Source organism: Nanorana parkeri, unplaced genomic scaffold, assembly GCF_000935625.1.
Source record: "Nanorana parkeri isolate BGI_ZX_2015 unplaced genomic scaffold, ASM93562v1 scaffold1671, whole genome shotgun sequence".
Taxonomy (NCBI): Eukaryota; Metazoa; Chordata; class Amphibia; order Anura; family Dicroglossidae; genus Nanorana; species Nanorana parkeri.
In genome coordinates, this window is record NW_017307939.1 from 125,276 (window position 1) to 134,406 (window position 9,131).

The window sequence follows — 9,131 nt, forward strand, 5'->3', positions numbered from 1 at the left end:
TCAAAGTATTTGGGCAATTGCAGGGAATGTAGGCAAAAATCAACTGCTTGTGCTGGCCAAAGTTGTACGAGGGGTATTTTTGAAACATCAAGGTGCAAGATTTTTATACTTTTTATAAAAAAAAAAAAAATATTCAATTTTCTATTACCTCATTTTCATAATGAGTCTGTTTGGTGGAAACATGGGCAACATTTGTAATTTCCCTAGTTTGCAACTGTCTTGATCCTTTAAAGTGCAGGAGATTTGACCATTGAAATGTGTCTTTATTTTTATAAATGTTTCACAAGCATGTTTTGGTGTGTCAAATCAATCCTCTGATTACATTTCACCCCATGGTTTCTGAGGACTGAAAGTCAAAAGAAATTGTTTTCTAGATTTGGATAGAGTATAGAAGTGTAAAGCTGGTCATACACCTATAAATTATCTGCAGATTTTCTATGGTCAGATGGAAAAGTGCAACGGATTCCTCCATCTACGCTAAACTGTGTGGATGGAGAAACCTCCCACTGGGCCAAGCTTCAGTATCTTGCTAGTTGGCCCCACTGGCTGTCAAAATACCTGAACAATCTGATTGGATGTAGGCAATGTTCAGATGTTTTGAGAGCCAGCGGGGCAGAATAGCAAGATACTGAAGCTTGGCCCAGTAGGAGATTCCTCCATCCACACAGTTTAGCGTAGATGAGGGAATCCGTTGCACTTTTTCCATCTGACCATAGAAAATCTGCAGATAATCTATAGTCCTATGGCCCGCTTTAGCGTTTCTGTGAGATTTGTTCTGCTGTTCCACTGAGAGAACAAGTAAAGGTTAATGCAAAATGATAGGTGTTTCACTATAAAAGGAGCACAGGGAATATTTTTCAATGAGGAACCCTGTACCATTTTCCTCACGTTGTATCACTGATAACAGAAAATACAGGGAAATCTTACTGATGGGGAAAGACAACTATTGAAATCTAACCTAAGAGTTTCTAACCCTTCCCTCTTATAGCTGTAGTTCAACTTTAAGAAAACCACGTGTGCCCTGATTTTTTAGAATTCTGCAACTGGCTCAAGCATCTCTTTTGATAATCAGGCAGTATAAACAGTAACAAGCAATTAGCATGCTTAAGCATGAGAAGTACTTGCTGTCATTTGCAAAAGATTTCCCATCATGTAACGGTCCTTTTACCATACCCATAGATAAGGACTCGGACACATAGCTACTACATATTGGAGTGCTTCTAACAATTGTGCCAAAATCCTGACATCAGATTTTGCAGTCAGCTCTTCCTTATCCTTATAGTAGTCTGAACAAGTGCCAAATTCAAGTACTATGTGATGCAAAAGCCTCATAAAGTAAAACAAATCTTCCTTTAACTTCCCTGAGTGAGCCAAATCCTCCTTAATTTGTGCTTTACACTTCCCCCTCCTGCAGTCCTGGTGTTAGAGTGACACCAATTGACTTTGTTACAGTCACATGCTTGGACAGTCACTCTTTAGATATAGTGAGCCACTATAGCATTCGACTTGCCTTTAAATTGTAATTTCAGACTCCAGTAACCAGTTGAAATAGATATATGTTTACCTAAATTCTATTTTTCAGTATGTTTGGCATCATGCCTTGGTATACAGTTTTCTCAAGCAAATCAATTTTTGCGAATCTGTTGCAGACTCTTACCTTCAGATCCATTAACTTCCTGTTTAAGGCTGACAGCGTCAAGCTGCTGCCTTGCATGTAACATGAGTGTTTTCAGCCTGCCATGTGCATTCCCTGAGTTAAGCTGGTCATACACCTTACAATTATCTGCAGATTTTCTGTGGTCAGATGGAAAAGGTGCAACAGATTCCTCCATCTACACTGCATGGAGTAATCTCCACCTGGGCCAATCTGTTGCACTTTTTCCATCTGACCACAGAAAATCTGCAGATAATTGTAAGGTGGATGGGCACCTTTAACCATGGGGCTGCCTATCAGGTCTGCACATTCCTCCTAGTTGAGCAGGACATTTCTGGAAAGGTAAATTACTTTATCGAGCCACAGAAGCATGCCAGGGGGTTACTATCACAGAGTTTGGTAGGCCCTCTGTGTAGCCAGGGGTCACAGCTGACAAAAGGGAAGACAAAAGATAGAGCGGTGCAAGTCCTCAGACAGATGGTCAAAGCAAACAATAGAAGAGTCTTCCGGATAATAACCAGGTCAGTTTCAGACAGAGTGCTTGTTCTAAGCAGAACACAGATTGGCAATAGCAGAAGGATCAGGATAGGCAGGGTCCAAACAATACATTAAATTAATCCAAGGCAAGAACAAAAGTTAGAGATATACTTGTATCTAGGGCATGAGCAAACAGACAAACATATTGATCAGGCAGTGACTTCAACGTCTGGCTTCACTTTAAAATCCACTAATGAAGTCATGCGTGCATAGCAGAGACCTGAGCTGCAGTGCTGAATAACAACCAGCAGATGGCAAAGTTTCAAGGCTGATTGTTACAGTTGTCCCCTAAACATCAGCCTCCTTTGTAAAAGAAAAGCCCATGTCTCAGACCCCAATAGCCAATCCAACTGGACAGAGCTTTCTCATCCCACAGCTTTCATAATCTGCCACTGTGGTCATTCTCATGGGATCCATTCAGTTGCAGGCAGCAATAGGCAGGGATTAAAAAGATAAACCGTGAATTTCCATGAAACAGACATTATCATTTTAGCCATTTGTTTTTAAAGAAAAACTGGTTACTCTGAAAATAAAAATAAAAATAGCTCATGAAGTGACTATCAGGGTAATAATAATACTGATGACAAACCAGAAGAACAGAGTGAATTCTATGCAAAAGCCAATGTCGTCAGTACTTGTATCCATTTTTATCTCTAAGAAGTCCCCATTTACTTGTTGATGCCTGACTCAGCCATAAGATGTCTATCCACTGAACATATCTGGGCAGAAGATGTTTGAGGAAAACACACGGTACAATGGAGAATGTACTATGAAATGTGTTTATCATGTGAGCAATTGTTGCTGCTTGTGACAATGCAGGTATCTGTAGACTGTTATTGTATCCATGAATTGCTCTACTACAAAGGCTTTGATCTATTTCCAGAGAGAGAAATGTATGTTTAGGTATGTTTCCTAAAGTCAAGATTTCCCTTGGCTTGCCTGTCTGTCAGGGCCAGCATTGGGGTAAGGCAATAAGGACACATTTGGTTTCCAGTACACTTGACTTGGAAAGTCTATGGTTTAACCAGCCAGACACCCTGCAGCAGTCAAAGGGTTCCTGGGCCTAATGGCGTCACAAGGGGGGTGCGGTCTGCACCCGTGTGACACCATTGCAGGGGTGACACCAAAATGACTGACAGTCATTTTGGTGTCACCCCCTCTTAAGAGGCGGGCACTCGGTCATGGACCGAGAGCCCAACAGTGTCAGGAGAGAGGAAGGGACCCGGCGGCATACCTTACCAGGTGAATGTCCCCTCCTCTCTCTGCCGGCGTCCAATAGCAAGATGGCAATCTGATGGCAGCGCATGTGCGATGTAACGTCACGCGCACACGCGATGATGACATGGCGGGGTGTCACCTGGTCTGGAGACCGGGTGACACCCGGCCTGGAGACCGGGTGACACCCAGCCTCTGGACACCCCTGCCTGGGCCCAGTATTTCTTTACATCTTCAAAGTAGTACTGTGGCTATTGCAATGCTTATATATTGTTAATGAGCAGCTTCAGGATAAGCCGTCACTGATGTTTGGAGTTATAGGCACTGTGGAGCAATTCAACCTCACAATAATAATATATAAACAGTGAAGTTGTTCAAGTCGGGTTCAGCACTCTGTTTCTATCCTCTTCCTGTGCACCTGCTGTCTGCATTAGAGATTAAAACTCTCTAATGCAGACAGCAGGTGCACAGGAAGCGGATATAAGCAGGGAGCAAAATGATCTACTGGGATACAATTAAAGTAAAAGCACTTTGTGTGGTAACTTTGAGGATGAATTGCTCCAGAGTGCCTGCAGCTACAGAGGTCAGTGAGGCTTGTATTTAAAGTAACCCTGCCGCTTTACTGCAGAAGTTAGACCAGTGCCACCTTGTAAAAAAAAGGAGTAGGGATACTTACCTTTCCATCTGGCAGTGTGTTAGATTTTCACTCTCTTCATCAGCTACTGACACTATTGCCTTCTGACGCGTCCAGGCGTGTCGGATAGCGTGTCCCCCTCTGTGCACCTTGATTCTCTCTGCCCTCAAATCACTACAGAACACGCTATAACACACACATGGAAATGCTTGATAACAGTGGCAGCCATAGCTCATGAAGAGATTGAAGATTTGACCCAGTGCCTGACAGAAGCCTAAAGTTTCCTCATATTTTTTTTTTTTTACAGGGTGGGATGTATTTTTCTTCTGCTTGTTAAGAATACTAAGATATTTGAATGTCTAAAACCTGCCCATAAATCTACTTTATGATTGTTATACCCTTCGAGTTATAATGAAAGTTACAGTCTTATGGTGTGGAGCAAGGAACACCAGAGCACTGCACTAATCTGCACACCAGGCCAAACAGAACTCACAGGATCACAACAGCAAGGTTCAATTTTCAATGTTTAGAGGTCCTAGCCTATGAGCAGATGCAAAGTATTAAAGTGGACCTTTCAGTAACTTTGCAAGTCTGCATGAATAAATCCCTGACATGTCGCAATATACCGAAACAGCATAATTTTTCAAAAATGTGTACCTTTTATTAAAAAAGCATGATGCCATCAATCTGCTGCAGGCAGGAGAGGCAGTCTGCTCTCCCCCGGGGATCAGAAGGCAACATTTTACCTTTGTAGGAAGTCATAAGGTAGGAGACTTAGGTGGAGGGATGATCTGTGCAGCAGCAGGCAGCAGGATTTCCATGACTGTGTTATCTCTGAGCCAGCATCTGAGTCCAGAAGTAGGTGCTGATCCTGCATGATTCCTGAATAAAGGGGGCATGGTCCACCGGTACAGAAATGCAGATGAAGGCATTGTCAGGGGGAGTAGTTTGATTTCTGTGAGAGGTAATAAATACTTGTGGGTGTTACAATTACACATTACTTAGCATGCTTTACCTAATATAAAACAATATATCTAATGCTAAGTCCACTTTAACGTTTTCAGGGGTATCTGGTTAAAGGGATTGTGAAACATTTTGTCAGGAATAAGTAGGCGGTTAGCCCTTGTAGATTTCATTGTGCTGTGTTCATCCTCTGAATAATACCTCCTAAAATCTGGCCTTTTACACTTGGCCTTGATCATTCTGCCCAGACTACCCTCTGCCACTAGAAATTGACATGTTTGGTCAAGACAATGCCCATTTGCCACAACCAATTCCCACTGGAGCCAGTTAAGGTTATTAAAAAAGGGACTGCTAAGGGGTACAGAGACCTGACTAAAGGTGGGCAGTAGTAGAAAAGTGAAGTGGGCTCTGATTTGTTTCTTGAGCAGTTGTGTTTCCTTCTCTGTATACCGGCTTTCAATGTATTTTTATTTGTATCTGTCTGTTAATGGGTAACAATTTCTTCAGCTGTTTCCTTTGTTACAAAAAATAATAATTTGCAAAGTGCAGTTACCAATGGCAACCCATCACTGATCTGAAACACAGTGGCAGCTATTGGTTACTGTACCCATTGTCATTATTTTTCATATTACTTAAAGCCCAATTGAAGTAACAGAAAGAAACATTCAGTTAGGTAGGCACTATGCTAATGGTCTCCATCAATTGGCGTATAACCCAACTGAAATCATAGAAAGAAACATTTAGTTGGGTAGACATTGTACTAATGGCCTCCATCAACTGGTTTAAAGCCCAACTGATGTCAAACAAAGGAACATTTAGTCGGAGAGACAGTGTACTAATGGCCTCCACCAACTGGCCTATAACCTAATTGAAGTCACAGAAAGAAACATTCAGTTGGGTAGACATTGTTCTAATGGCCTCCATTAATTGGTTTAAAGCCCAACTGATGTCCCAAAAAGGAACATTTAGTCAGAGAGACATTGTACTAATGGCCTCCACCAATAGCGTATAACCCAATTAAAGTCACAGAAAGAAACAGAATACTAATGGCCGCCAACAACTGGTTTAAAGCCCAACTGAAGTCACACAAAGAAACATTTAGTCGGAGAGACATTGTACTAAGGGTCTCCGTCAAGTGGCCTGAAACCCAACTGAAGTCACAGAAAGAAACATTCAGTCGATTAGACATTACACTAATGGCCTCCATCAACTGGTTTAAAGCCCAACTGAAGTCACACAAAGAAACATTTAGTCGGAGAGACATTACACTAATGGCCTCCATCAACTGGTTTAAAGCCCAACTGAAGTCACACAAAGAAACATTTAGTCGGAGAGACATTACACTAATGGCCTCCATTTTCATAGTTTACCATCCATGTTTCTGTTATAGCAGCGCTGCCGATTGTCTGAAAAGGAGTACACAGTCCAGTAGGCACCAGAGTTTGACCACACTATCCAGTGCATGTTAACTGACCTAATCCTACACGTCCTTCCATTATTTATCTACAGTACGAGTGTGTGTGTAGCCATTTCTAATCTAAGCCAGCATTGAACACTGGAGTGGGAGGGCAAAAAGTTGCATTTTATTGGATTCATAAGTCATAGCATATGGCAGGCGGTACAAGGCCATTAAGAGAAAAAGAGATATAAGACTTCAATTGGGCTTTAATTGACAAAGTCCTATAGGCCCCCCATCAAGACTTTTCAGCCTGACTCAAAGCCAGTAAATGTCAGAGTGAAGGCAATGTTTGGTTTTGTATTCATAAGATATCGCCAGCAAAAATCTAAATGGACACAATGAGCAATAGCATACTTTTGATGGCTTATACGTGCAGGGGGTCATGCATGATATTCCGAACACCTCTGCAACAACTGCTAAGTCAACTGAAGTCTATGTAACCGTGTGTAATTGGACTCCATATAGGCAGCCTATGCAATCTACATGCCAAGCCACAGCATTTGCTACCCTTGGCTCATGTCCGGTGATTGGCAAGTTTCGCTTCGTTGTTGCAGACACCTTCTAACCATCTGAAATAGGTTGACCCAGTGACATGCATTGTACCCTTGCTGATCAGTAATATGTATTTACATTTTCTATTTTTGTAAAGAAAATGACAGTCAATGTTAACCCCTCACAGTAATTATGCATGTCAACACGAACTGCACTAACAAGTTTTGTCAGTGCCCTCAGGGGGTTAAACAGCAGGAGACTTTTCTAGTTTTGTACTATGCTAACTTTATCAGAGCATGACACTATATTTGGAAACAAAGGATCTATGTTATTATGCAATAGAAGAGAGAATTGTTGAAAAAAAACTTGATCTGTAATGCTGTGAACATTCGAATGTGAGATTATCTGAAGTGATAAAATGTAAAAGGCGGCCACTGCTTATGTTGTAAAGTGATTTGAGGTTTCGCGTTTCCTTGGAGAACAGCTATAGCAAAAATCATCAACTCTATAGGGATCAAATCTGTAACGAAACCAAAGAAAAGCCCGACTGCATAAACCAGTTTGAACAAAGTCATTGCTTGTACTTTTTGTACACAGTCCTTTATTATAACACCTTTTGCACATAGGGGTGTATTTATTTTAAAAAATCATCCTGCCAAACGGCATGCACATTTGTAATGGGGCAAAAACCAATGTCAGTAGTATATTTTCTTGCCAGGTAATATCAGGACAATACCTCATTATGGCCACTAGATGGAGCTGAGAAGCATGGACAATAAGTATTTATTTCCCATGATTCTCAGCTCCATCTAGTGGGCATGATGTGGTATGAATTACAATTAAAGGAGAACTATGAGGTGAGTGATTTTCACTCAACCTCATAGTCTGAGCCGACGTGTGACAATGAAACTGTGACACATCGGCTCAATAGATCGGGAAGTGAGCGAACACATACTGTCGCTCGCTCACTTCTCGAGCATCTCCCTGCAGAGAGCCGTGACTATCACTCATGGCTCTCTGCAGGGATTCCCCCCTCCCCGCTCCGATCCTCCAGCGCTGAGTGGAGAAACGGACGGGGAGGGGGCGGGTACAGCTGGCTCTGCCTCTAGATAGGCAGAGCCCGCTGTCACTCATGCAGCTGGGTGGATCTTGAGAGTAATGTCGTGATCCGTCCCGGCTGCGGTGGTCTCAGTATACCGCAAGCTGTAGCTCGCAAAATACTGAGCTTTGGGTCACGGGAGGACGCTAGGATATGTCCTCCCGTGAGCCTTAGGAGAACTATGGGGAAAAACACTTACCTCGTAGTTCTCTTTTATCCTGGAAAGAAAATATACTAACTCCATTTGTTTTTGCCCCCCTTTGCAAAAAGTGCAGTCTTTATCCTGGGAAACTGCATGTATGTGCACTCTGCACGTACATGCAGTTTCCCAGGATAAAGACTTTGCGCTTTTTTTTATAAATACACCCCATGAAGTCTTTAAAAATCTGATGACGGTTTTTATGAAAGTTATTTTGACCTATTGCCAACAGCCCCATACATATAAGTGGCAGTATGACATGGCCCAAGGCCGGTCTGACACATATATGCATACAGCTGGCACCCCAGTTCTGTGCTGGGAGTGCCCCCAGCACTGTGACCAAGCTGTCAATGCCAGCTCCTGGTCACTGTTTACTCTAGTACAGGCTCCCGACCACGTGACCACTATGACAGCCATAATAATAATAATAGAAATATCCCCACCGCACTCCATACCGATAAATTCCTTCTGTTCAATTCCTTGGGTGCTGGAGCAACTGGTGGATGGCGCCACAACATACACTGACAAAGCACACTATGGCAGCCAATCACAGTGATCACATGATTGGAAGCTCACCTACTGGCCTTTGGCTTGAGTAACTCTTTAAAATGCCAACAATAAGGGGTTATTGACTTTTGGATTGTGATGTTTCTAGTTCAACTGAAGTAGGGCATGGTTTGACCCTCTACTAGGCTTTTACCGTCTCTGTGGGTGATCTCCATCACCATTATAGGCACAGTTGTGCCGTCAATGTCAAACTTTGGCCGTTGGACAATCTCTTCAAGCAATATTCAATATTCATTACTGTATGTGCTTCTACACGACTTCCATGTTGCCACCTACTCATCCATTTTACCACAAGCGATGTCTGAACCAATC